The 25,207-nt window shown below is 47.6% G+C and overlaps 1 long non-coding RNA gene across 1 annotated transcript in view; it reads left to right on the top strand.

Annotated features, from left to right (window-relative positions):
• The first annotated feature begins 374 nt into the window (after positions 1–374).
• Positions 375–25,207, top strand: part of LOC143813382 (uncharacterized) — a 67,147-nt gene continuing 42,314 nt past the window's right edge. The window contains exons 1-3 of the long non-coding RNA XR_013223607.1: positions 375–590; positions 14,589–14,653; positions 19,132–19,185. This is a non-coding gene — a long non-coding RNA (uncharacterized LOC143813382). The remainder of the gene's footprint in view (positions 591–14,588; positions 14,654–19,131; positions 19,186–25,207) is intronic.

Genomic DNA, 25,207 nt, shown 5'->3' with positions numbered 1-25,207 from the left:
AAAATGAGAAATTGCTGGTCAACTTTTAACCCTTATAACTCCCTAACAAAAAAAATTTGGGTTCCAAAATTGTGCTGATGCAAAGTGGACATGTGGGAAATGTTACTTATTAAGTTCTTTGTGTGACATATCTCTGTGATTTAAGGGCATAAAAATTCAAAGTTGGAAAATTGCAAAATTTTCAAAATTTCCGTCAAATTTTTATTTTTTTCACAAATAAACGCAAGTAATATCAAAGAAATTTTACCACTATCATGAAGCACAATATGTCACGAGAAAACAATGTCAGAATCACTGGGACTTGTTGAAGCGTTCCAGAGTTATAACCTCATAAAGGGACAGTGGTCAGAATTGTAAAAATTGGCCCGGTCATTAACGTGCAAACCACCCTTGGGGATTAAGGGGTGAATGAGAAAACCTTATATTTGGTAATGAGCTCGTTATGGCGAGGTTTACTACTGATAACAGTGGTATTTAGGATCAGACTATTTATATGGAAACTTCTCTATTTGTTCCATTCAGGATTTGGCATTAATTTCTATTTGAAAATGACGAGCAAAAATCAGAGAGAAAATCAGAGAGTGATTCCTGTAAGTGGGAAATGAGATCCGCCCTGTAATCAGAATAGTGACTGCAATGCCGCCTGTATAGGTGTAGTTTCTTTTTTTTTTTTTTCCTTTCTTTAATGGTAACTGGAGAAAAGGCGGAGTGATTTTAGTTGTTTTTTTTTTACTTTTTACCTTTTCCTCTTTCTTTTTCTCTGTTAGTCCCCTTAGGGGACCTGAATCTGTACTCGTCTGATCTCAGCACAATCACTGTCCTCTATGGTGCCCAACCACAGGCAGAACGTCACAGAAGAGATGACATGGCAGACACGTGTGTTATGATCCTGGTGGCAAGGATCGCAAACTGACCTGCTAAGTAACATAAATCCTTAGGACAAACTCTGGGGATGTGGGAGCTATACTGACCGCAACCCTGATTCTATCAATACACACTATAGGCAGCCGTGGAGCGTTACCTAAAATCCTAGACGCCTCGTCACAGCCTGAGAAACTAGCTACCCCTAGAGAGAAAGCAAGCCTCACTTGCCTCAGAGAAATCACCCCAAAGTTTTTAGACAGCCCCCCACAAATAATAACAGTGAGTTAAGGGGAAAACACAAACGTAGAAATGAAAACAGGTTTTTTAGCAAATGAGGCCCGCTAACACTAAATAGACAGAAGACAGCAAGGGATCTGTGCGGTCAGTATAAAATGCTATAAAAAATAATCCACGCAGAGATTACAAGAACCCCCACACCGACTCACGATGTGAGGGGCGCAACTCTGCACCCCAGAACTTCCAGCAAGCGAGAATATTACATATAAGCAAGCTGGACAGAACTCATCATATACAGAGAAACATTTTCAAGGAAATAATGAGCAAACATGAACTAGCAAGACGTAGCTTCTCAGGAGGAGACAGGTCACAAGGAAAGTCCAGAGAGATCAGAACCAGTACTGAATACAACGACAGCAGGCAAAAAGTGAAGGTCCAGGTGGAGTTAAATAGAGGCCAGACTAGCAGAAAACGAGGCAGCTGGATTCCAGCTACAGACCCGCAGTAAGCACTAAAGGCCACCAGAGGGAGCCCAAGAACAGAACTCACACAATACCACTCATGACCACAGGAGGGAGCCCGAGAACGGAATTCACAACACACGTGGTGTTCATCCGGCCCCTAACTGTCATAACAGCCCACCGGCTCCTGGGATCACATCATGCTTCAATGCCTCTGTCACCAACTGAAAGCAGCATTAAATAGGTCACCAGCAGCCATCGGTGGGCACGCCGATCACCGCGGATAGGGGCAGATGGCATCTGTATAATACAGCCGACATCTGCCCATGGTGGGGTCGGCTCTGCTTCTGAGACCCCTCCAAAGTCCCCGACACACTGCATGACGAATACATCTGTCATGGGGCAGTAAAGGATAAATCTATGTGGCGTACAGCCGCCCCGGGATTCCCCCATTCTGGGTGACATTAGGGCAGATGCAGCGATGCCAGTTTGTCCCCATTTATTAACACAAAGAAATATGGAAAAATGAACGAAGCTTCAGAGATTCACAAAACACAACGGATTTATAGAAACATTCCACATATTCTATACCTGAGGGAGTAGGAAAGAAAGTCAGATGGGGCTGACTTGTCAGCAGATGCCCCCTAAGTTGCCAGCAGATGCCGTCCTGAGTTGTCAGCATATGCCGGGTCACATACCAGGCGTGCTGTTTATGGACTGTATGGATGCTGCATGGGCCACGGACTTGTGCTCTGCTCATAGACTGTGCTTGTATTAATAAATCTATCTAGTGGGATAATGTAACAGCTCGTCCATTATCCAGTGTAAGGGAAGCCTATGAGTATGTGATGTACAGGACAATGTAAGAAGATGAAATATTTCATGGACTTTTTACACTTCTGTTTTACTATTACAGCCTGCAGACAGCAACATCCCATGTAAGTAATGACATTCTCACACATATTTGTACCCAGCCTTGTCCCCCCAGCGCCATGCTTGGTCTGTGCCGGGTGGGGCTTGAGGCTTTCCACAGCAGGCGCCATCTAGTGATGTAATCGCACCTGCTGAGCTGAAACTCAGACGCAAAGGGGCTGAATGGTGGAGCAGGAAGCCGATAGCAACATTGTGATGATGGTTGGGGTGATGGGGGAACATGAAGCCAATAGTAACATTGTGATAATAGTTGGGGTGATGGGGAACAGGAAGCTGATAGTAACATTGTGATGATGGTTGGGGCAATGGGGGAACATGAAGCCGATAGTAACATTGTGATGAGGGTTGGGGTGATGGGGGAACAGGAAGCCGATAGTAACATTGTGATGATGGTTAGGGTGATGGGGAACAGGAAGCTGAGAGTAACACTGTGATGATGGTTGGGGTGATGGGGAACAGGAAGCTGATAGTAACATTGGGATGATGGTTGTGGTGTGGGGGGAACAGAGCCAACATTCCCCAGGACTCATGGCCGCGTGATCTGCTGCTATGGATGCAACACCCCTGTATGCCAGTAGTGACTGTATAGTCGAAACCTGAATGCCACATCACATCCGATTTTGTGTAAGGAAGTCTCTGCATAATCAGGTTGTAAATGAAGGGCTCATTCACATGGTTGATTATGTACCAGGTGTGCGCTCAGCTTTATCACTGGCTCTTATATTCTGTGTAGCTAGTAACATGACAGCTTTGGAGCTTTACCCATTGACTAACTACTAGGAAAAACTTGGTTTGGATTTATACAGATAAGAAAAAACAGGGATTATTGTGTACTCACCGTAAAATCCTTTTCTCCGAGCCAATCATTGGGGGACACAGGACCATGGGTATTATGCTGCTGCCACTAGAAGGACACTAAGTAATACAGAAAGAATAGCTCCTCCCCTGCAGTATACACCCTCCTGCTGGCTCCAAGTGAACCAGTTTTGTAACAAAGCAGTAGGAGCTTAACATTTAACCAGGATGAACTATGTCAAAACCAAATCAACACAGAAAACCAAAGCCGTTAGGCTAACAGGGTGGGTGCTGTGTCCCCCAATGATTGGCTCGGAGAAAAGGATTTTATGGTGAGTGCACAAAAATCCCTGTTTTTTTGTCCTATGCCTCATTGGGAAACACAGGACCATGGTACGTCCTAAAGCAGTCCCTGGGTGGGGAACAATCAACTGTAATTGCTCCTTGTACCCCCAGGTTACAGATGCGGCACAGCCGGCTGCAAAATTTGTCTGTCAACGGTCGCATCTGCCAAGGCCTGAGAATGAATATGGTAATGTTTTGTAAACGTATGCAGACTGGACCAGGTCGCAGCTCTGCAAACTTGTGCTGCCGAAGCTTGGTGCCGGATGGCCCAAGACGCACCCACTGATTGAGTAGAATGAGCCTTAATCCCTGCTGGGACAGGATGACCTCTGACTTGGTAGGACTCCTGAATAGCCAAACTAATCCATTTGGCTATTGTCGCCTTGGAAGCGGGAAACCCCTTCCTTGGCCCTTCCAGGAGCACAAACAGGGCATCTGACCTGTGGAAAAACGCCGTCCGCGAGACGTATCTCTTGAGAGCTCTCACTAAATCCAGTGTGTGGAGGGCCTTCTCGATGCGATGTACTGGTGCCGGACAGAGTGACGGTAAGAATCTCCTGATTGAGATGGAAGGATGAGACAACTTTTGGCAAAAAGGATGGGGATGTTCTCAAAACCACCTTATCCTGATGAAAATTCAGGAACGGAACCTGACAAGACAAAGCCGCCAGCTCTGAGACTCGTCTAATGGACGTGACCACAACCAGGAAGGCAACCTTCCATGAAAGAAAGGACAGGGAAACCTCCTGTAGAGGTTCGAAAGGAGCTTCTTGCAAGACTCCGAGGACCAGATTAAGATGACATCCGGAAAGAAACCTGCCTGGGTTAGAACCCAGGACTCAACGGCCATGCCGTCAAACACAGGGCCTCGGAGTTCTGGTGGTAAATGGGGCCCTGTGATAGCAGGTCTGTGCGATTTGGTAATCGCCAGGGAACATCAGCGACTAGTTGAACTAGTTCCGCGTACCACGCCCGGTGCAGGCCAATCTGGCGTAATCAGGATTACTGGTACTCCCTCCGCTCCGATCTTCTTGATGACTCTCGGCAGTAAGGGGAGCGGGGGAAATATGTACGGAAGCCGAAAATGATGCCACGGGAGTACAAGTGCATCTGCCCTGATGGCTGCTGGATCGTGGGACCGAGCTATGAAGTCGGGAAATTTGGAATTTAGCCGTGAGGCCATCAGGTCCACGTCCGGAGTTCCCCAACGGCAGCAGATCTGGTGGAAGATCTCTGGATGGAGAGACCACTCCCCGGAGTCGAGGCCTTGACGACTGAGGAAATCTGCCTCCCAATTGTCCACTCCCGGGATGTGAACCGCAGAAATCAATGAGCGTTTTTTCTTGGCCCAACGGAGAATGTAGCCTACCTCGCTCATGGCTGCGGGTTCCTCCCTGTCGGTTGATGTATGCCACTGCAGTGGCATTGTCGGACTGAATCCTGATGGGACGACCCGCCAGGAAGGGATGGAATTGGAGAAGAGCTAACCTGATTGCCCAAATTTCTAAGATGTTGATCGGAAGGCGTGATTCCTGAAGTGACCATTGGCCCTGAGCAGTGTGATGTAGGAACACCGCTCCCAAGCATAGAAGACTGGCATCTGTTGTCACAGCTAGCCAATGTACTGGAAGAAAAGACTTCCCTTGATTCAGGGAGGACTTCAATGTTCACCTCCTGAGAGACTGTCTGACTCGCTGGGAAAGGAGGAACCGACAGTTGAGGGAGAACAGGTTCCTGTCCCAAACAGTCAGGAGGGCATGCTGTAAGGGACGGAGGTGTAATTGGGCAAATGGAACCATCTCCATGGCTGCTACCATACTGCTGAGGACTCTTATACTGAAGCGCAGAGAGTGAGTGCGAGGTTGAGAGAGCTTCTGAGCTTCCTGCTGTAAGGCTGAGATCTTTTCCGGGGGAAGAAGCACCAACCTCTGGGAAGAGTCCAGTATCTTTCCTAGAAAGGAAATTCGCTGAGCCGGTACTGGGGAATATTTTTTGAAGTTTATCTTCCAACCTAGGCGAGAAAGAGAATCTATTGTGATGTTCACAGCCTCCTTGCAGAAGCGGAAAGAGGGGCCTTTGATGAGGATATCGTCTAGATACGGTAGCACCACCACACTTTGGGTGTGAAGGATGGCCACGGCGGCCGCCATGACCTTGGTGAATACCCTGGGAGCGGTGGCGAGGCCGAAGGGCAAAGCAACGAATTGGAAGTGTTGTTCCTCTACTGCGAAGCAAAGGAACCTCTGCTGAGAAGGGAAAATTGGAACGTGGAGGTTCGTGTCCTGGATGTCTATAGACGCCAGGAACTCGCCTTTTTCCATGGAGGCGACGACAGAACAAAGCGATTCCATTCGGAACCATCGTACCCTGACAAACTTGTTCAGCAGTTTTAGGTCCAGTATGGGCCATACTGTACCATACTTCTTTGGAACAATGAACAGGTTTGAATAAAAACCTTGAAACCTTTCGCTTTAAGGGACAGGGATAATAACCCCGTTTTCCTTTAGAGAGCTTATGGCTTGGAAGAACTCTGATGCCTTTGCCCTGGGAGGAGAAGACAGGAAAAAACGATTTGGTGGAAGAGAGGAGAATTCTATCTTGTATCCGGAGGACACTAGGTCGCGGACACATTCGTTGTGAACGACCGAGAGCCACGTGTCGCTGAAGGAAAGCAGGAGGCCGCCTACTTTGAGGGTGTCCTCCGGATACCACAGGGAGTCATTGTGTGGGAGATCTGCCCGGTCTAGACCCCCTGGATCCTGACTGCCTAGGCCTTCCTCTCCATGAATGGGAAGGTTTGTAAGAGGACTGGGGACCTCTATCCCTACATTGTGCCCGGCTGGGTGTGGAAGTTGAGGACCAATTTGAGTTGGAGCAAAAAAATCGGGCCGAGCCTGCTGTTGCTGGTTCTGAAAGGGCCGAAAGTGTATCTGTTGTGGGAGAAATTTACTCTTCCCCCCAGTGGCATTGGAAATTAATTGATCAAGTTTTTCGCCAAAAAGGCGACCGCTCTGATATGGTAAAGAAGTCAATGACTTTTTGGAATCAGAATCAGCACGCCAGTCCCTGAGCCATAAGGACCTCCAAATGGTGATGGCATTCGCTGCTGCTTGAGAAGCACAGTCAACGGCATCCAGAGACGCAGTCACTAGAAAATCCCCAGCATTGGCTATCTGAGTAGCAAGGTCTGCTACCTCGGGGGAAAGATTGGTATCCAGAACAGCTGAACACAAGACCTCAGACCAATGGGTCATAGCCTTAGCCACCCACGTAACGGCAAAAGATGGAAAGAGTAGGGCTGCTGAGGCTTCAAAAGCTGAACGAGCCATATTGTCAATCTGACGATCGGTGGGGTTTTTAATTGAGGTGTCCTCTGAAGAGGATAAAATAGATTTAGTAGCTAGGCACTGGAGGATCTACCGGAGGAGACTGTGACCAATCCTTTCTTAGATCAGGAGCAAAGGGATATTTTTACTCCATGGGCTTTTGCCCTGTGAAGAGTTTATCTGGACGGATCCTATGAGATTCAATGATTTCCTTAAATTTGGGATGATTGGCGAACACTCTGTGAGCCCGCTCTTAAAGGACACAGCATGATGCGTTTTAGATAAAGGTTCCTCATCTAGCTTCAGGGCCTTGTTTACTGACTCAATGAGAGAGTCTCCTGATCGTGATGAAATTCCTGATCTAGGAACGTGCCAGAATCGTCCTCTGAGACAGGTTCTCTACTAGCCCCAAGGGAGAGGGAGCGAGAAATGGAACTCTCAGAACTCGATTCCTGGTGATGGTCTGGGGACAAGGCATGAGTCCTTTCCTGGAAGAGAGAGAGCTCTTTGGTAAGGTACGACCCCTAATGTACAAGGGGTTCTGATTATCGGAAGCGTTGTCTGTAAGAGTTCCCTGGTTAGAGGAAGGGTCTCAGAACGAGTCTAACGCTTTGGCCAGGGATGCCATAGACCGGGTAAGGGAGGAAACCCACTCAGGGGGACTAGGCTCACTGGGTTCAGTATCAGTAACAGGTGGTTCCTGAGCAGTCACCGGTTCACAAGCTGAGCATAACGCAGCATTGTGACCCCAGGGTAGAGATACCTTACAAGAGGTACAAGCAGCAAAAAACACAGTGTGGGTTTTCCCAGACTTTTTGTTAGGCTTTGATTGAGACATTGTAGCCTTGAGGAGAGCGCTTACTAGCAGGGGAAGGGTTAAGCTATGTTTCTGCAGCTTACCCAGGACCTGTGTCTTGAGTCCCCAGGGGAGGTCCGCAACGTGTCCACAGAAATTGCTAATCCCTGAAGCTGTGATTCAAAACGCTGGAGCAGCGCTGCAGCATCAGCCCTGTGGGTGTCCAAAGATGTCGCCGAGATCAGGAAGAGATGGCGCTTCTCGCAGAACGAGAAGCGCCAGAGAGAGTGGGCAGCGGTAACTGCCGTTGGGTGGAGCCAACGTTCTGGCCTGGAGGAGAGAAAAAGCCGGGGGCTAAATTTTAAGCTTGCGATTGCGGCCTGCAGCGCCACGACCGCTATTTGTGCGGACTGACGTGACCCACGGACCCGGGCTTTAAGGTATCTGCGGACCTCCCTTATCCCAGGGACCAGGACCCCCAGCGCCTCGGCCCCGCAGTTGTACTCACGGTAGATGCGGTGGGCCGGTGCTCAATCCACCGTCGCCATAGTCAGGGAGGGGGTGGAGATCTTCTGCCGCCTTCCATCATCCGCTATAACAGTGGTGATGCAGTGGGGGGCTGCACAGATGCCATAAACATCATGTCCGGCTATGCACCTGGCTCCAGGAGAAGTAAATGGAGGGCTACTCCATGTGGTCGCCTGCTATGGAGGGGGGAGATCGGAACGCGAAGGAACCATCGCCCTGAAGTGAGCTCAGGGCTGGCATCCAACGTTGCAGGAAAGGGTACGAGGAGGGACGTTCCACGTTCTTGCCTGTTGATGGTTCAGGGGAGATTGGAACCTAGAAAGGATCTGTCGCCCCCATTTGCTCCGTTAAGGGAAAAATAGAATAAAGATAAAAACGGTGGGGTCTGAAAGCAGACCCAAGTGCCTCCTACAGACACTAAGCAAGAACTGGTTCACTTGGAGCCAGCAGGAGGGTGTATACTGCAGGGGAGGAGCTATTCTTTCTGTATTACTTAGTGTCCTCCTAGTGGCAGCAGCATAACACCCATGGTTCTGTGTCCCCCAATGAGGTGAAGGAGAAAATGACGTGTGAATACGGCCTAAAAATAAATCGTCCGCAACTGAGGGACAGTTATTAACTGTCACGGGGAGACTAGGTGAGCGAGAGCTAAAAACCCGGGCCCCTGCAGTTTCCCCTCAGACTAGGGAAAACCTGACTGACCCTCTACCTGGAGTTTACACTGATGGTGTGCATGTCCAGGCCTCGAACCTCACCCTGACTCCTGTATTAACCCTAGGCTGATACCTCCGCCCTCCACCCAGTGAAAAGGTAATATTCCAATACCCACAGTTAGCACAGACAAGGATAAAGGAAAATATACACCACGCCGCAGTCACTCAGGAATACACTATAAATGCGCAGGGCAAAATAAATACAAATATAGGAAGGAGTAAATAAGACAGAGGAAAATACACCACCAGCAACGAATCTCCAACAACCAGCTCTCCACTCCAGACCGAGATAACGCACAAGACAGAAGCTATAATCGGCGACGCCCAATGAACAGGAGAACTATTTAAAGGCCATGGGAATGGCCCAGCTTCCAATCCGAGGATTAGGTAAATTAACCCCGGAACAGCTAGATAAAATCTAGCAGACGCCAATGAGCAAATAGTGGTCAAAAGCGGAATTACCGCTGTCTGTCGGACGACCTGGTCTGAACAGCGTCCGACATGACAGTACCCCGCCTTCTACGAGGGACCCCAGGGCCCTCATGGCTTATAGGACCGGCTTGTCTGGATGGCGACGATGAAAAAACCTGACCAGCCGATCCGCATGAATGTCCGAGGCTGGTACCCAGGACCTCTCCTCAGGCCCATAACCACGCCAGTGTACCAAGTACTGTAAAGTGCGACGCACTACACGAGAGTCAACCACCTTGGAGACTTCAAACTCCAAATTACCATCCACCAAGACTGGAGGTGGCATAGGCGCTGCGTCCACAGAACCCACCACCTTCTTTAGAAGAGACCTGTGGAACACGTTGTGTATCTTATACACCGTAGGGAGCTCCTATCGGTACGCTACTGGGTTTGACGGCGGTGACCCTAAATGGACCAATACACCGTGGACCCAATTTAAGGGACGGTATTTTGAGTCTTATGTTTTTTGTGGATAACCACACCCAGTCATCCACACTCAGGTCCGGACCTGGCACACGCCTACTGTCAGCCACATGCTTGTACCTAGCACCCACACTCAACAAGCGCTGTTTAACTCTCCTCCAGACTGATGACAATTGTGTCCCCAACTGGTCCTCCTCCGGAACGCCGGAAGAGCCCCTCTGACTCAAGGTACAAAATTGAGGATGTAGCCCGTAAACACAAAAAAACGGAGACTCCCCAGATGACTCCTGGCGGTGATTATTGATGGCAAACTCAGCCAAAGGAAGAAAGGTAGACCACTCCTCCTGATTATCAGAGACAAAGCAGCGTAAGTACTGTTCCAAATTTTGGTTCATACGCTCAGTCTGACCATTTGACTGAGGATGAAACGCCGAAGAATGAGATAACTTGATCCCCAGCCGTGAGCAAAATGCTCTCCAAAATTTTGCTACAAACTGAGACCCCGATCAGACACGATGTCAGACGGAACCCCATGAAGTCTGACCACCTCCTGCACAAAAACCTGAGCCAGAGTCTTAGCGTCAGGCAACGAAGGCAAAGACACAAAGTGCGACATTTTAGAAAACCGATCAACAATCACCAAGATGACCGTGTTCCCAGCTGATGAGGGCAAATCAGTGATTAAATCCATGGAGATTTCCATCCATGGCTTACTAGGTACTTCAAGAGGAAGTAGTGTGCCAACAGGACGGGAGCGGGGCGTCTTAGCCCTAGCGCACGTGGTACAAGCTGACACGTATGAGACCACATCCTGACGGATATTGGGCCACCAAAACCGACGTGACACCAACTCCAAGGTACCTCTAACCCCTGGGTGGCCAGCCAGGACAGCATCATGATGCTCCGCCAAAACCTTTAGGCGGAGATGAAGCGGTACAAAAGATTTGTTGACGGGAAGCTCAGATAGTACCTCCTCCTGAGCCTCGGCAATCTCAGCCTCAACCTCGGTAGCGAGAGCCGAAACCACAACACCCTTTTGGAGGATGGGTACTGGATCCTCCCGAGGTTCTCCCCCCAGAAAACACCTGGACAGAGCATCCGCCTTAGTGTTTTTAGACCCCGGTCTGTAAGTGACCACAAAATTGAACCGCGTGAAAAACAATGCTCATCGAGCCTGCCTGGGGGACAGACGCTTGTCTGACTCCAAATACAGCAGATTCTTATGATCGGTAATAACAATAACCTGATGTACCGACCCCTCCAAGAAGTGTCGCCATTCCTCAAAGGCCAACTTATTTGCCAACAACTCCCGGTTGCCGATATCGTAGTTACGTTTGGCGGACGACAGTTTCTTGGAGAAATAGGCGCACGGACGTAAACCACTCAAAGATGAGCCTTGAGATAGTACCGCCCCCACCCCAACCTCAGACGCATCGACTTCCACAACAAAGGGTTTAGGTACGTCTGGCTGCACAAGATTGGGGGCTGAAACAAAACTGTTCTTAAGAAAGTCAAATGCGCGCACAGCAGCCTCAGGCCAAACGGAGAAATTGGTACCCTTTTTAGTCATGTCAGTTAGCGGTTTAGCAATGATGGAAAAATCCTTGATAAATTTCCTATAGTAATTAGAAAACCCAAGGAACCGCTGAAGTGCTTTCAGGTTATCAGGACGTTCCCAATGCAGCACCGCCTGCACCTTAGCGGCGTCCATTTTAAACCCAGAAGCAGACACAATATAACCCAAGAAAGGCAACAGAAAATACACATTTCTCAAGTTTAGCATACAGCTTATTCTCTCTGAGAAGCTGTAACAACTGCCTGACATGATCTAAATGAGCATCACGGTCGCAAGAATATATGAGAATGTCATCTAGATACATGATAACGAATTTCCGCAAAACATGCGAGAACACATCATTGATGAAATGTTGGAACACTGCAGGTGCGTTAGTCAACCCAAACGGCATCACCAAATTTTCAAAATGACCCTCAGGGGTATTAAAAGCCGTCTTCCACTCGTCACCTTGACGGACTCTTATGAGGTTGTACGCCCCCCTGAGGTCAAGCTTGGTAAACCACTTAGCACCTGCCACCTGGTTGAACAAATCTGGTATCAGAGGCATAGGGTATGGATCACGAACCGTAATCTGGTTCAACTCCCTGAAATCCAAACACGGGCGTAATCCGCCATCTTTCTTCTTCTTCACAAAGAAGAACCCTGCTGCCACCGGCGAGGAAGACGGCCTGATGTGCCCTTTGCTCAAGCTTTCAGCAATGTAATCTTTTAACGCTTGTCTCTCCGAACCGGAGATGTTAAACATCCTTGCTTTAGGCAATTTGGCCCCTGGTTTAAACCTGATAGAACAGTCATAAGGACGATGTGGCGGCAACTCTGAACAACCCTTCTCAGACAACACATCCACAAAATCCAGAAGTGATTCCGGAACGCTTGAAGTCACCGCAGCTACACATGTGGCCAGGCAATTCTCCTGGCAGAACTCGCTCCACCGAATTATGTCCTGAGTTTTCCAGTCAATTACTGGGTTGTGCATAGACAACCAAGGAAAACCCAAAACCACCTGAGCAGGAAGATTCCTGAGCACCTTACATGTAACCCGCTCGGAATGTAGAACTCCTATGTGGAGTTGCACCTCAGCCACAAATTCAGTTATCTCCCCCTGCGAGAGAGGAGCAGCATTGATGGTGACCACGCAGATAGGATGAGACAGTTTTTCAATCCTAAAACCTGCTGTGCACGCAAACTCCTCATCAATGAGATTTGTGGCTGAACCACTATCCACAAAAACAGTAATTGGCAGCTCACTGCCAGCAATAAAAACCTTAGCAGGGAGCATGCATTGAGAAACCACCATGGAAGATATACATAAGCTCAGATTGGTCTCCTTCACACCCTCTGAGCTTAGAAGTTTTCCGCCGTTGCGTTTTTCTTAGACAGCAGAGGACAGATGTTAATAAAATGACCCGTTTTACCACAGTAAAAACAGGCTCCCTGCTTCCTGAGCTCAGGGGCTTGACGCTTGACATGTGACACCCCTGCGATTTGCATAGGTTCCGTGGGCTCACCTGCAGCAACCTCACGTGAACCTAAACCTTCTCCCACAGGCGGCGTCTCATGCTCCCCCTGACGCAAACGACGATCAATGCGGACAACCAGACTCATGGCAGAATCTAGAGAAGCAGGAGTCTCGTACATCAGAAGGGCTTTTTTAACCCTTCCAGAAATCCCATGTATAAACTGACTCAGCAATGCTGGATCATTCCATTGTGTATCGATCGCCCAGCGACGAAATTCAGAACAGTAATCCTCTGCAACTCAGTCCCCCTGGCGAATAGTGCGTATCTTAGATTCTGCTAGAGCCATTCTGTCAGGTTCATCATAGATTTTCCCAAGAGAAGAAAAAAAAACTCTCCACAGAGTCCAATGCAACAGAATCAGATGGCAAATAAAATGCCCATGCTTGGGGATCCCCGCTTAACAATGACAACACCAGGCCCACACGCTGAGCCTCATTACCCGAGGAGATCGGGCGCATGCAGAAATATAGTTTGCAAGCTTCACGAAAAGAAACAAATTTACTGCATTCCCCAGTAAATCTTTCAGGCAAAGGAAATTTAGGCTCAGCAACTCTTCCTGTCGCTCCAGCCTGCACATTAGATACTGCTAGTCCCTGTTGCTGCACTGCCCCCCTCAACTCAGTGACCTGTAGGGACAGCGCCTCCAACTGGCGGGTTATGGAAGTCATGGGATCCATGTTGTTGGGCCGATTATAATGTCACGGGGAGACTAGGTGAGCGAGAGCTAAAAACCCGGGCCCCTGAAGTTTCCCTCAGACTAGGGAAATACTGACTGACCCTCTACCTGGAGTTTACACTGATGGTGTGCATGTCCAGGCCTCGAACCTCACCCTGACTCCTGTATTAACCCTAGGCTGATACCTCCGCCCTCCACCCAGTGAAAAGGTAATATTCCAATACCCACAGTTAGCACAGACAAGGATAAAGGAAAATATACACCACGCCGCAGTCACTCAGGAATACACTATAAATGCGCAGGGCAAAATAAATACAAATATAGGAAGGAGTAAATAAGACAGAGGAAAATACACCACCAGCAACGAATCTCCAACAACCAGCTCTCCACTCCAGACCGAGATAACAACGCACAAGACAGAAGCTATAATCGGCGACACCCAATGATCAGGAGAACTATTTAAAGGCAGTGGGCATGGCCCAGCTGCCAATCCGAGGATTAGGTAAATTAACCCCGGAACAGCTAGATAAAATCTAGCAGACGCCAATGAGCAAATAGTTGTCAAAAGCAGAATTACCGCTGTCTGTCGGACGACCTGGTCTGAACAGTGTCCAACATGACATTAACTACCTCAGTAAATCTAATTGTAAACTGTTGTTTGTGTTTCAGCTGTAGATGGAAATCACAGGTAAGAGTCTTTCTTCTCATTGTACAGTGTGTGTTGCGCATGCGTCAAATCGACTCCATCCTGCAGGGGCTATTTCAGCGCTGGAGGGTCTGGCGGACGGACCCCAGCAATCAGCAGCTTATTCCCTATACTGTGGATGAGACATGTATTTTAATTGTTTGTATCAATGACAAGTGTTACAGAAGTCCCAGTATATCCCTTACTAATATACACATTGATGTTTCCTTGCACTATAGGGCAAACATGAGATTACTGCATTAATGATGCAGAGGAGTGAAGTGATTGAGGACATCACAAATATGTAAGTGATAAATGTAATGATCTAATAAAGCAAACCTGAGAGATTCCAGAACGATAGAGATGTTTTCTTATCTGTGACGATTGATTCATGTTATTCAGGTAGAGATGATACAATGTAACCTGTCTGCACACAAATATCTGTCTACACACAGGGCAGCCATGTATTGGGGACCAATAAATCACAAAATGTCCAACTTCAACACTGATGGCACTTCAAACACTTAACCAATACATAGCCACAACATAGTAAAGGGTGGCCAAAATGAAGAGATCCATGAATTAAACTTATTTATTAGGTATTCCATAAACTGATATTCAAAAACTGATAAAAAATAAAAAAAAATTATGCACAAAACATCCTGTAGGGGGAGCCCAAGCACCATCCAACAAGTAAGATGATTAGGACAACTGGAAGCCCACATAAAAAAGCCCTGTATAAAAGTAATGATCCTGAGCAAAATATTGTAAGTAAATAAATCCAAAAAATTGAATATTGAATCACTAGATGAAAAATGATAGAAAGTGCGCATACAAAAATAAGGGCAATACAATATCTAAAGTGGAATAAGACAGTGCATCCACAAGGAAAAGGTATAGAAAATGTTTAAGGTGAATGAGTGCCTACAGCATATCTTCATCAAATCTGCACCTTCACACTACATCTGGGGCTAGTGCTCAACCGGACCAGCAGCATGAATGTAGTATAACATAGTGAAAACCATAATACCTTGAATGCTAGGACTACAACAGAGATGATGGTGGACAATCCGGGTATTCCTCCTCACCCCGACGCACGTTTCGCCCTGAGCTTCTTCCAGGGGGGTGTCATCAGGGTGAAGAGGGGAGATCACAAACCCAGTTGGGACCAATCAGCATTAGACAACAGTACATACCCCTTAGTACACCAATCAGACGCCATAGACGCAGCGGCATGAAGCGCTGTCCTCACTCTCCTTGGTGAATAAGTACTTCCGGGATCACGCTTTCTGGACCGCATGCTGGAATGCACCGTGGAGCTGTGACAACAAGCGCACGATCAAGGCGGCCGATGGTGTACGACGGTGGGAGCAGACTAATATTGTGCCAGTGCCTAAACCCAGGTAAGCGTAAAAAGACAAGTGCCAAGATGGACCAAAGGCTAATAGGATATTGTTTATAAAATACATATTATTTATTACATGAATAAAGTGTCCATTCTTATCAATACATCTAGTGATTATTATAGATTAAAAAAGGGGTATAAATACAGAAATATTACATTAAAAGGTGAAAGTCCCAATCATGATATATGAATATAAAAGTGACGAGTGCCATACTGGATTAAGTATGGGTGGGTAAATAAAGTGAAAAAGTGCATCATAAAAAGGACCAATTAGGGGTGAAACACAAACCCAAGTGCTAATTCCCTAAAAGGGATATTAAAAGAAGTCAAAATAGGAAAAAGGTGCAAAGAAACAGTGACCGTAATAAGAAAAGACAGGGACAACATCCTGGGGAGTACAAATAAACTAGGAAACTGCTCCAACAAAACACAAAAATTATTTAAAGGGGTAATGCACAATACCCTGGGCTGAGCAGCAACATTTTGTGCATTTTGTATTTTTTGTGCATAATTGCTTTTTTCTTTTTAAACCATTTTTTGAATATCATTTTAAGGAATACTTAATAAAAAATTAAGTTTTATTCATGGATCTCTTTATTTGGCCACCCTTTACTATGATGTGGCTATGTGTTGTTTATGTATCGGGAACCAGTCACGTATCATATTTTACATACAAAGATGCCATAGTAGATTTTATGGGACACAAACAGTACAGGAATTATTATTATTTAAAGAAGCACCCCTCCCATCAAAGTTTTAGTCCTCCTAATCTATTGCAGTCATATTATACAGTTTTATGAAAAAGTTTGGGCACCCCTATTAATCTTAAGCTTAATGTTTTATAAAAATTGTTTTTTTTTTGCAACAGCTATTTCAGTTTCATATATCTAATAACTGTTGGACACAGTAATGTTTCTGCCTTGAAATGAGGCTTACTGTACTAACAGAAAATGTGCAATCTGCATAAAAACAAATTTGACAGGTGCATAAGTATGGGCGCCCTTATCATTTTCTTGTTTTAAATACTCCTACCTACATTTTACTGACTTACTAAAGCACTTTTTTTGTTTTGTAACCTCATTGAGCTTTGAACTTCATAGCTAGGTGTATGCAATCATGAGAAAAGATACTTAAAGTGGCCACTTGCAAGTTGTTCTCCTGTTTGAATCTCCTCTGAAGAGTGGCATCATGGGCTCCTCAAAACAACTGTCAAATGATCTGAAAACAAAGATTATTCAACATAGTTGTTCAGGGGAAGGATACAAAAAGCTGTCTAAGAGATTTAACCTGTCAATTTCCACTGTGAGGGACATAGTAAGGAAATGGAAGAACACAGGTACAGTTCTTGTTAAGGCCAGAAGTGACAGGCCAAGAAAAATATCAGAAAGGCAGAGAAGAAGAATAGTGAGATCAGTCAAGGACAATCCTCAGACCATCTCCAGAGAGCTGCAGCATCAACTTGCTGCAGATGGTGTCACTGTGCATCGGTCAACTATACAACATACTTTGCACAAGGAGAAGCTGTATGGGAGAGTGATGCGAAAGAAGCCGTTTCTGCAAGCACGCCACAAACAGAGTCGGCTGAGGTATGCAAAAGCACATTTGGAGAAGCCAATTTCTTTTTGGAAGAAGGTCCTGAAATCAAGATTGAGTTGTTTGGTCATACAAAAAGGCGTTATGCATGGCGGTAAAAAAACACAGCATTCCAAGAAAAACACTTGCTACCCACAGTGAACTTTGGTGGAGGTTCCATCATGCTTTGGGGCTGTGTGGCCAATGCCGGCACCGGAAATCTTGTTAAAGTTGAGGGACGCATGGATTCCTCTCAGTATCAGCAGATTCTTGACAATAATGTTCATGAATCAGTGACAAAGTTGAAGTTACGCAGGGGATGGATCTTTCAGCAAGACAATGATCCAAAACACCGCTCCAAATCTACTCAGGCATTTATGCAGAGGAACAATTGCACTGTTCTGGAATGGCCATCCCAGTCCCCAGACCTGAATATCATTGAACATCTGTGGGATCATTTGAAGAGGGAGGTCCATGCTCAGCGACCATCAAACTTAACTGAACTGGAATTGTTTTGTAAAGAGGAATGGTCAAAAATACCTTCATCCAGGATCCAGGAACTCATTAAAAGCTACAGGAAGCGACTAGAGGCTGTTATTTTTGCAAAAGGAGGATCTACTAAATATTAATGTCACTTTTCTGGTGAGGTGCCCATACTTATGCACCTGTCAAATTTTGTTTGAATGCAGATTGCACATTTTCTGTTAGTACAATAAACCTGATTTCAAGGCAGAAACATTACTGTGTCCAACAGTTATTAGATATATGAAACTGAAATAGCTGTTGCAAAAAAAAACAATTTTTATAAAACATTAAGCTTAAGATTAATAGGGGTGCCCAAACTTTTTCATATAACTGTATAGCACTGTGTACTTACAATTGCTCACTTTGCCTTTCTACCCAGTTATTCTTTTTTCTCTGGTGTGTGTAGAAACAGGGAGTATATTGTCCTTGCACGACTCATTCTCACCTTAAACTCCTGACTCAGTTGCTCCACTATTCCCCCTGCCAGGGACTTTTGCAGTGACTCATGACTCATACAGGGAAAATTGACCTCCTGACTCCTGTTTCTACATAGAGCTTAGAAGGATTCAGATAGTCCGTTATTAATCATGTGAGGTCATAGACCTAATGGAAAAGAGAAGAATTAGCTGGATAGAAGGCAAAATGAGCAATTGTAAGTACACAGTGTTATATAATAAGATGACTGCAATATATTAAGAATGTTGATTGGAGGAGGAAGGCGGCTTTTTTAACTTGCTAAGTGGGTACCAGGAGAAAACACACATGAGCCAGTATCGTAGTGCGACTTCTTGCCGTGCACTTTCTGTAGGGCTGTGTATACAGAGCTCATCTGACAGTTTTCACAGTGAACAGCCTGCAGTGTATTACAGTGTATGGAGGCTGCAGAAAACAAAATCCCAAACATCTGCAATATTGCTATGTTTTTAGCAATGAATGTTTACAATATTCACTTTCTGGTACATAGATAGAAATTCACCAGTAAATGAAATTAATTATGTCTGGAGTAAACAATCCTCTATTGTAAATGTAAAAAGTGAAGCAGAAAAGATGGAGCACGTGGTCTTTTTCTGCCAATAATCTTCTAGATCTCTAGGTATCCCCGTACAGAAATGCCATCTATTGGCAGCTGCTGACAGACAGAACTTTAGCATCTAGAACTTGCTCGTACCGCCGTATACATCGGACAAGTGCTGTCTAATTTTTATATTTGGTTAGCAGTCTGACCAATGTTATTCAAACAGGCAGTGCTGATGACCGTGACCATTTTTTTCTTTTTACAGCAGGCAGCGATTTCACTCTGAAAACAGATGCTACTCACCCACTGAAGCCTATGGGTGCGTGGAAAAGACCAGACCTGCACTTGGATGACAGCTGAGTGCAGTCCGATTTCCGTGCACTCACACAATAGAAAGATGGAGAAATTTTGCACTCCATCTTCACCTCACAGTGATCTCCTGTTCTCTCTTCTGAGAGTCGGATCAGACTATACTGACATTTAGGTCAGAGGTTAATCAGAGTGTCATTAGAATCATCAACCTGATTCTCTTGGATAAAATTACAGTTGTGTGACCCTGGCAGTAAAGGGAATCTATCACCATGTTTTTGCTCGCCCATTTAAACGCAACAATTCCAGCAATGTGTCACTTACTGGGCTGCTTGCTGCAGTTTTAATAAAATCCCTGTTTTCTCTGCTGCAGATCTTGCAGTTCTCTGAATGCTGAGCCCTCTAAAACCTCGCCCACACCACTGATTGGCAGCTGTGTCTAACCCCACCCACATCACTGATTGGTAGCTTTCTGTGTATAACCCCACCCACATCACTGATTGGTAGCTTTCTGTGTATAAACCCCCCCACCCATATTACAGATTGGAAGCTTTCAGAGTAACCTGTACTTTGACAGAAAAAGCTAATCAGTGGTGGGAATGAAGTTATATAGAGCAGGAGGACTACATGACAAGTGACAACTAGTCCTCTAGTGATAATCTCCTTCTGATAAAACACTGATTTTATTGAACCTACAGCAAGCAGCCCAGTAACTGACATCTTGCTGAAATCAGGGTCTCTGACCCTATATCAGGCTGCTCCCATGTTAAATATAAAAACACCTGCTGACAGATCCCCTTTCACAGTGGAATATAGTAAATGTAAAAGTGTTGGTAAAGAAAGTCCCTAGAATGGCGGGAGAAGAGAGGAATTGTCTACATTTGTCCTGGTCACTAGTGTTGAGCGATACCTTCCGATATCGGAAAGTATCGGTATCGGAAAGTATCGGCCGATACCGTCAAAGTATCGGATCTAATCCGATACCGATACCCGATCCCAATGCAAGTCAATGGGACGAAAATATCGGAATTAAAATAAACCCTTTCTTTCCTTGTAGGTTAATTCTACATGAAGGAAAACAACAAAGAATAATGTAGGATGTATTGGGGGGAGGTGGCGGAGACATTAAAGGCACAGAGGTTTAGCCCAATCAAATAGAATAGCAGGATTTTTATTTTTTTTTATGACGTTAGGCGTTAGAAAGATTTTGACTATGTTAATTTTTTACTTATTTTTGTCAGATATTGATGTTTCACTACTTCCACGCCCTTCACCTTCTTTTTTACTTCTCCGACACTTTCTTCTTCATTATCCTCATCATCAGCTTCTTTGACATCAACTTCTTCACCTTATTCATCTTCTTTTCCATCTTCTACCTATTTTTTTTTTTTTGTTACATTGTTCATATTCTTTTAATTTAACTATTATCTTCTTCATATTCAACTTCTTCATCATATTCTTATTTGTGACAGGCATTCCCGTAGTTGTTATCTATAAAATTTTGAAGATTACACCTTCCGTTCTGCCTGTCACAAAAGAGTTACATTTGTCCGCGTTCAGTTTGGCCTGCAGCATCAGGCTTAATCCAGGGGCACCACGAGGAGGAACGGACTCACCCCCATACACTGCTTAGTCTTCTTCTGCTTATAATTTAGATAATATCTTTTGCTCTGATATTTAGTGTTATGCTTAATGTTCTTCTGCTCTTTGTTCTGCAGCCTCTTGTTCTTCTGCTTCTCGGTCTTCCAGGTCGTTGTCGTCTCCAGGGTCGTCGTCTCCGGGGTCGTAGTCATCGGGGTGGTCTTCAGGGTCATCGTCTCCAGGGTCGTCGTCATCACGGTGGTTGTCGTCTCTGGTGTCGTCGTCATCTTAGGGGTGGTCTTCCGGGTCATCGTCTTTAGGGTCTTGAACTTGGAAATGTAGCAGAAGGTACAAGAAGGCTGAGAAAATGCCGAGAAACAGCTGATGGAACTGGAACTCGGATGGCTACCCGAAGGTCCAAGAGCCAATGGAACTACCGTGGACCAGCTGACGTTACTGGAACCCGGTTACTAAGCAGGAGGTACCCGTGCCTGAAAGCACTACCAAGGACCACCTGACGTTGGTGGAACTCGGATACCCAGAGGGAGGCACCTAAGCCAAAGGCTCTGCCCGGAACCAGCTGACGGTACTGGAACCAGGATGGGGAGCAGAAGGTACAAGAGCAAAAGACACTGCCGAGAACCAGCTGACGGTACTGGAACCCGGATGAGTAGCCGAAGGTCCAAGAGCCAATGGAACTACCGAGGACCAGCTGACGTTACTGGAACCCGGTTACTAAGCAGGAGGTACCCGTGCCTGAAAGCACTACCAAGGACCACCTGACGTTGGTGGAACTCGGATACCCAGAGGGAGGCACCTAAGCCAAAGGCTCTGCCTGGAACCAGCTGACGGTACTGGACCCAGGATGGGGACCTATTCAAGCTTGTCTTCCTAGAGCCCCAACTGGCGGTGTTAGAGCCGAGGGTCAGAAGGAGGAGGAGCAGGAGGAGGAGCAGGGGGAGGGGAGTGTAGGCCGAAGCCTGCACTGGCGGCAGCTTTGGGTCTGTTGTGTCTGCGTGGCGGTCGCAGGACACGTTGCCGGCTACACAGCAGGGGAACAGCTGGCGATGCTGGACCCCACTGACACATTGGCAAGGTGTTTGGCTCTGTGCAGCCAGCACTTCCGGACAGCAACTAGCGGTGTTGGAGCCCGGGCTCTGCAGGTGGAGCAGAGTGTAGGCCGAAGCCTAATTGAACCGATTTCAAAAGTAACCTTTAACCCCCCCTCAGGGGTTACAAACTAGAAGAGCCACAGCTTATGCAGCAGTAGTGCTGCACAAGTCAAAGGTTGCTCTTTTAATTTTTCTCCTTGCACACGCTGAATGAAACACGTATAACATTTAGCCCTTTATACAGTCAAACTGTGTTGGAGGCGAGAGTTCCCTTCGTAATGAGACGCAGCACAGATGTCAAGAATCCCACCTTGGTGCTGGGCGCAGCCTCCTGAGCGTCGTTATTTGCTGTACAGGAGTCTGCGCTGTCGTGTTATCCCTTGGCCTTGCGCTGTTAGCGCTGCCCATCTTCTGACATCATTTAATGTCGGCCGTTGCGCTTTGCGATGACCATGAATCCCAGCCCCGCAGTGTCTTAACATTGTTAAAACACTGCGGGGCTGGGATTCATGGCCTGGCGCAGTACATATGTTCGCCTCTCACACTCGGGTCCTTACACCCGCTTCAGACTGTGCGGCGTCAGCTGATCCCTTATCGCATGCCGCGGCCATGAAGCCGCACAGTCTGAAGAAGGCGGAAGGAGATGAGGGACAGGCGAACATAGGTACTGCTCATGCCCATCAATCACACCCTCGCAGTCCAAATAAATAAGACACCGAGGGGCGTTGTGTGGGTCAGGGTGGCCGCAGAGGCGCAGCCAGCCAAACAATGATGCCAGAAGACGGGCTGCGCTACCAAGGGGGTTGCAGCGTGTCATTACAAAGGAAAGTCACACCTCCGGGACGGTTAAATGGTCACAGAGGACACATTTTAGACGTGTTCGGTTCCCCATGGGCAAGGAGAATGAGTTTCCGAGCCACCTTGCACACATGCAGCATTACTGCTGTACAAGGTGGCTGTAAAACATAGAAACACCTGGGGGAGGGGGGACAGGATCCCTTCAATTTCAGTTCTTGTGTCTGCGTGGCGGTCGCAGGACACGTTGCCGGCTACACAGCAGGGGAACAGCTGGCGGTGCTGGACCCCACTGACACATTGGCTGGTGTTTTTCTCTGTGCAGCTAGCACATCTGGGCCCCAACTGGCGGTGTTAGAGCCCAGGGTCAGCAGGAGGAGGAGCAGGAGGAGGAGCAGGGGGAGGGGAGTGTAGGCCGAAGCCTGCACTGGCGGCAGCTTTGGGTCTGTTGTGTCTGCGTGGCGGTCGCAGGACACGTTGCCGGCTACACAGCAGGGGAACAGCAGGCGGTGCTGAACCCCACTGACACATTGGCTGGTGTTCTTCTCTGTGCAGCTAGCAGTACCGGGCACCAACTGGCGGTGTTAGAGCCCAGGGTCAGCAGGAGGAGGAGAGGGAGCAGAGTGTAGGCCGAAGCCTGCACTGGCGGCAGCTTTGTGTCTGCGTGGCTGTTGCAGGACACGTTGCCGGCTACACAGCAGGGGAACAGCTGGCGGTGCTGAACCCCACTGACACATTGGCGGGTGTTTTTCTCTGTGCAGCCAGCACTTCCGGACAGCAACTAGCGGTGTTTGAGCCCGGGCTCTGCAGGTGGAGCAGAGTGTAGGCCGCAGCCTGCACTGGAGCAAGTTGAAAGGGAACCTTTAACCCCCCCCCCCCCAGGCGTTTGTAGCTGAAAGAGCCATCTTGTACAGCACTAATGCTAGAAAAGGTAAACTTAGCTCTTTTAATTATGGTCCTTGCACATGCTGAACCTAACACTTTTGAAATGTGTCCCCTCACACGGTTAAACCGTCCGGTCGGTGGAACTTTCCTTTGTCATGTGACGCAGCACAGCTGTCATTCTTACCCCCTTGGCGCCGTGCGCCTCCTCCTCAGCGTTGTTTGAATCTGTCCCGGAGTCTGCGCTGTTATGTTATCCCTTGGCCAGGCACACTTAGCGCTGCCCGTCTTCTGACATCATTTGGTGTCAGGATGGCTGCGGCTGTGCGGCCGCGCTGGACGAGATCCCGCCTCGCCGTGTCATCTAATGTAATCACTCTGCGGACCGGTGATCCATGGGCATGAGCAGTGCATATCCTCGCCTCTCACTCCCCTCCCTACGGCTTCTTCAGACTGTGCGGCGTCACGGCCGTGGCATGCTATTAGGGATCAGCTAACAGCGCACAGTCTGAAGAAGGCGTAGGGAGATGAGTGAGAGGCGGAGGTTAAGATATGCACTGCTAATGTCCATGGATCACAGGTCCGCAGTGGGATTAAATCAGAAGACACTACGAGGCGGGATCTCGTCCAGCGCAGCCACACAGGCGCAGCCATCCTGACACCAAATGATGTCAGAAGACGGGCAGCGCTAAGTGTGCCTGGCCAAGGGATAACATAACAGCGCAGACTCCGGGACAGATTCAAACAACGCTGAGGAGGAGGCGCACGGCGCCAAGGGGGTAAGAATGACGGCTGTGCTGCGTCACATGACAAAGGAAAGTTCCACCGACCGGACGGTTTAACCGTGTGAGGGGACACATTTCATAAGTGTTAGGTTCAGCATGTGCAAGGAGCACCACGAAAAGAGGCACTTTTTCCCTTTGCATCATTACTGCTGCACAAGGTGTCTCCTTCAGTAACAAACGCCTGGGGGGGGGGGGGTCAGGTTCCCTTAAATTTACCTTGTTGTGCCTGCGTGGCGTTCGCAGGACACGTTGCCGTATACACAGCAGGGGAGCAGCAGGCTTTACTGAACCCCAATAACAGAGGAGCGACTGTTGGGACTGTGCGTACAGCACTACCAGGCAACAATTAGCGGTGTTGGAGCCCAGGGACAGGAGGAGGAGGAGAAGGTGGAGGAGTTAGGAGGGATTGCCACACACACAGCAGGAGAACAGCTGACGTTACTGAACCCCAATAACAGAGGAGGGACTGTTGACTGTGCGTACAGCACTACCAGGCAACAACTAGCGGTGTTGGAGCCCAGGGACAGGGGGAGGAGGAGGTGGAGGAGATAGGAGGGATTGCCACACACACAGCAGGGGAACAGCTGACGTTACTGAACCCCAATAACAGAGGAGGGACTGTTGACTGTGCGTACAGCACTTCTGGACAGCAACTAGCGGTGTGGGAGCCCAGGGACAGGGGGAGGAGGAAGTGGAGGAGATAGGAGGGATTGCCACACACACAGCAGGGGAGCAGCTGACGTTACTGAACCCCAATAACAGAGGAGGGACTGTTGACTGTGCGTACAGCACTACCAGGCAACAACTAGCGGTGTTGGAGCCCAGGGACAGGAGGAGGAGGAGGAGGTGGAGGAGATAGGAGGGATTGCCACACACA

This window comes from Ranitomeya variabilis, chromosome 1, assembly GCF_051348905.1.
Source record: "Ranitomeya variabilis isolate aRanVar5 chromosome 1, aRanVar5.hap1, whole genome shotgun sequence".
NCBI classification, from domain to species: Eukaryota; Metazoa; Chordata; class Amphibia; order Anura; family Dendrobatidae; genus Ranitomeya; species Ranitomeya variabilis.
Note: the sequence above shows the minus strand (reverse complement) of the source record. Positions and strands in the feature narration are given on the sequence as shown.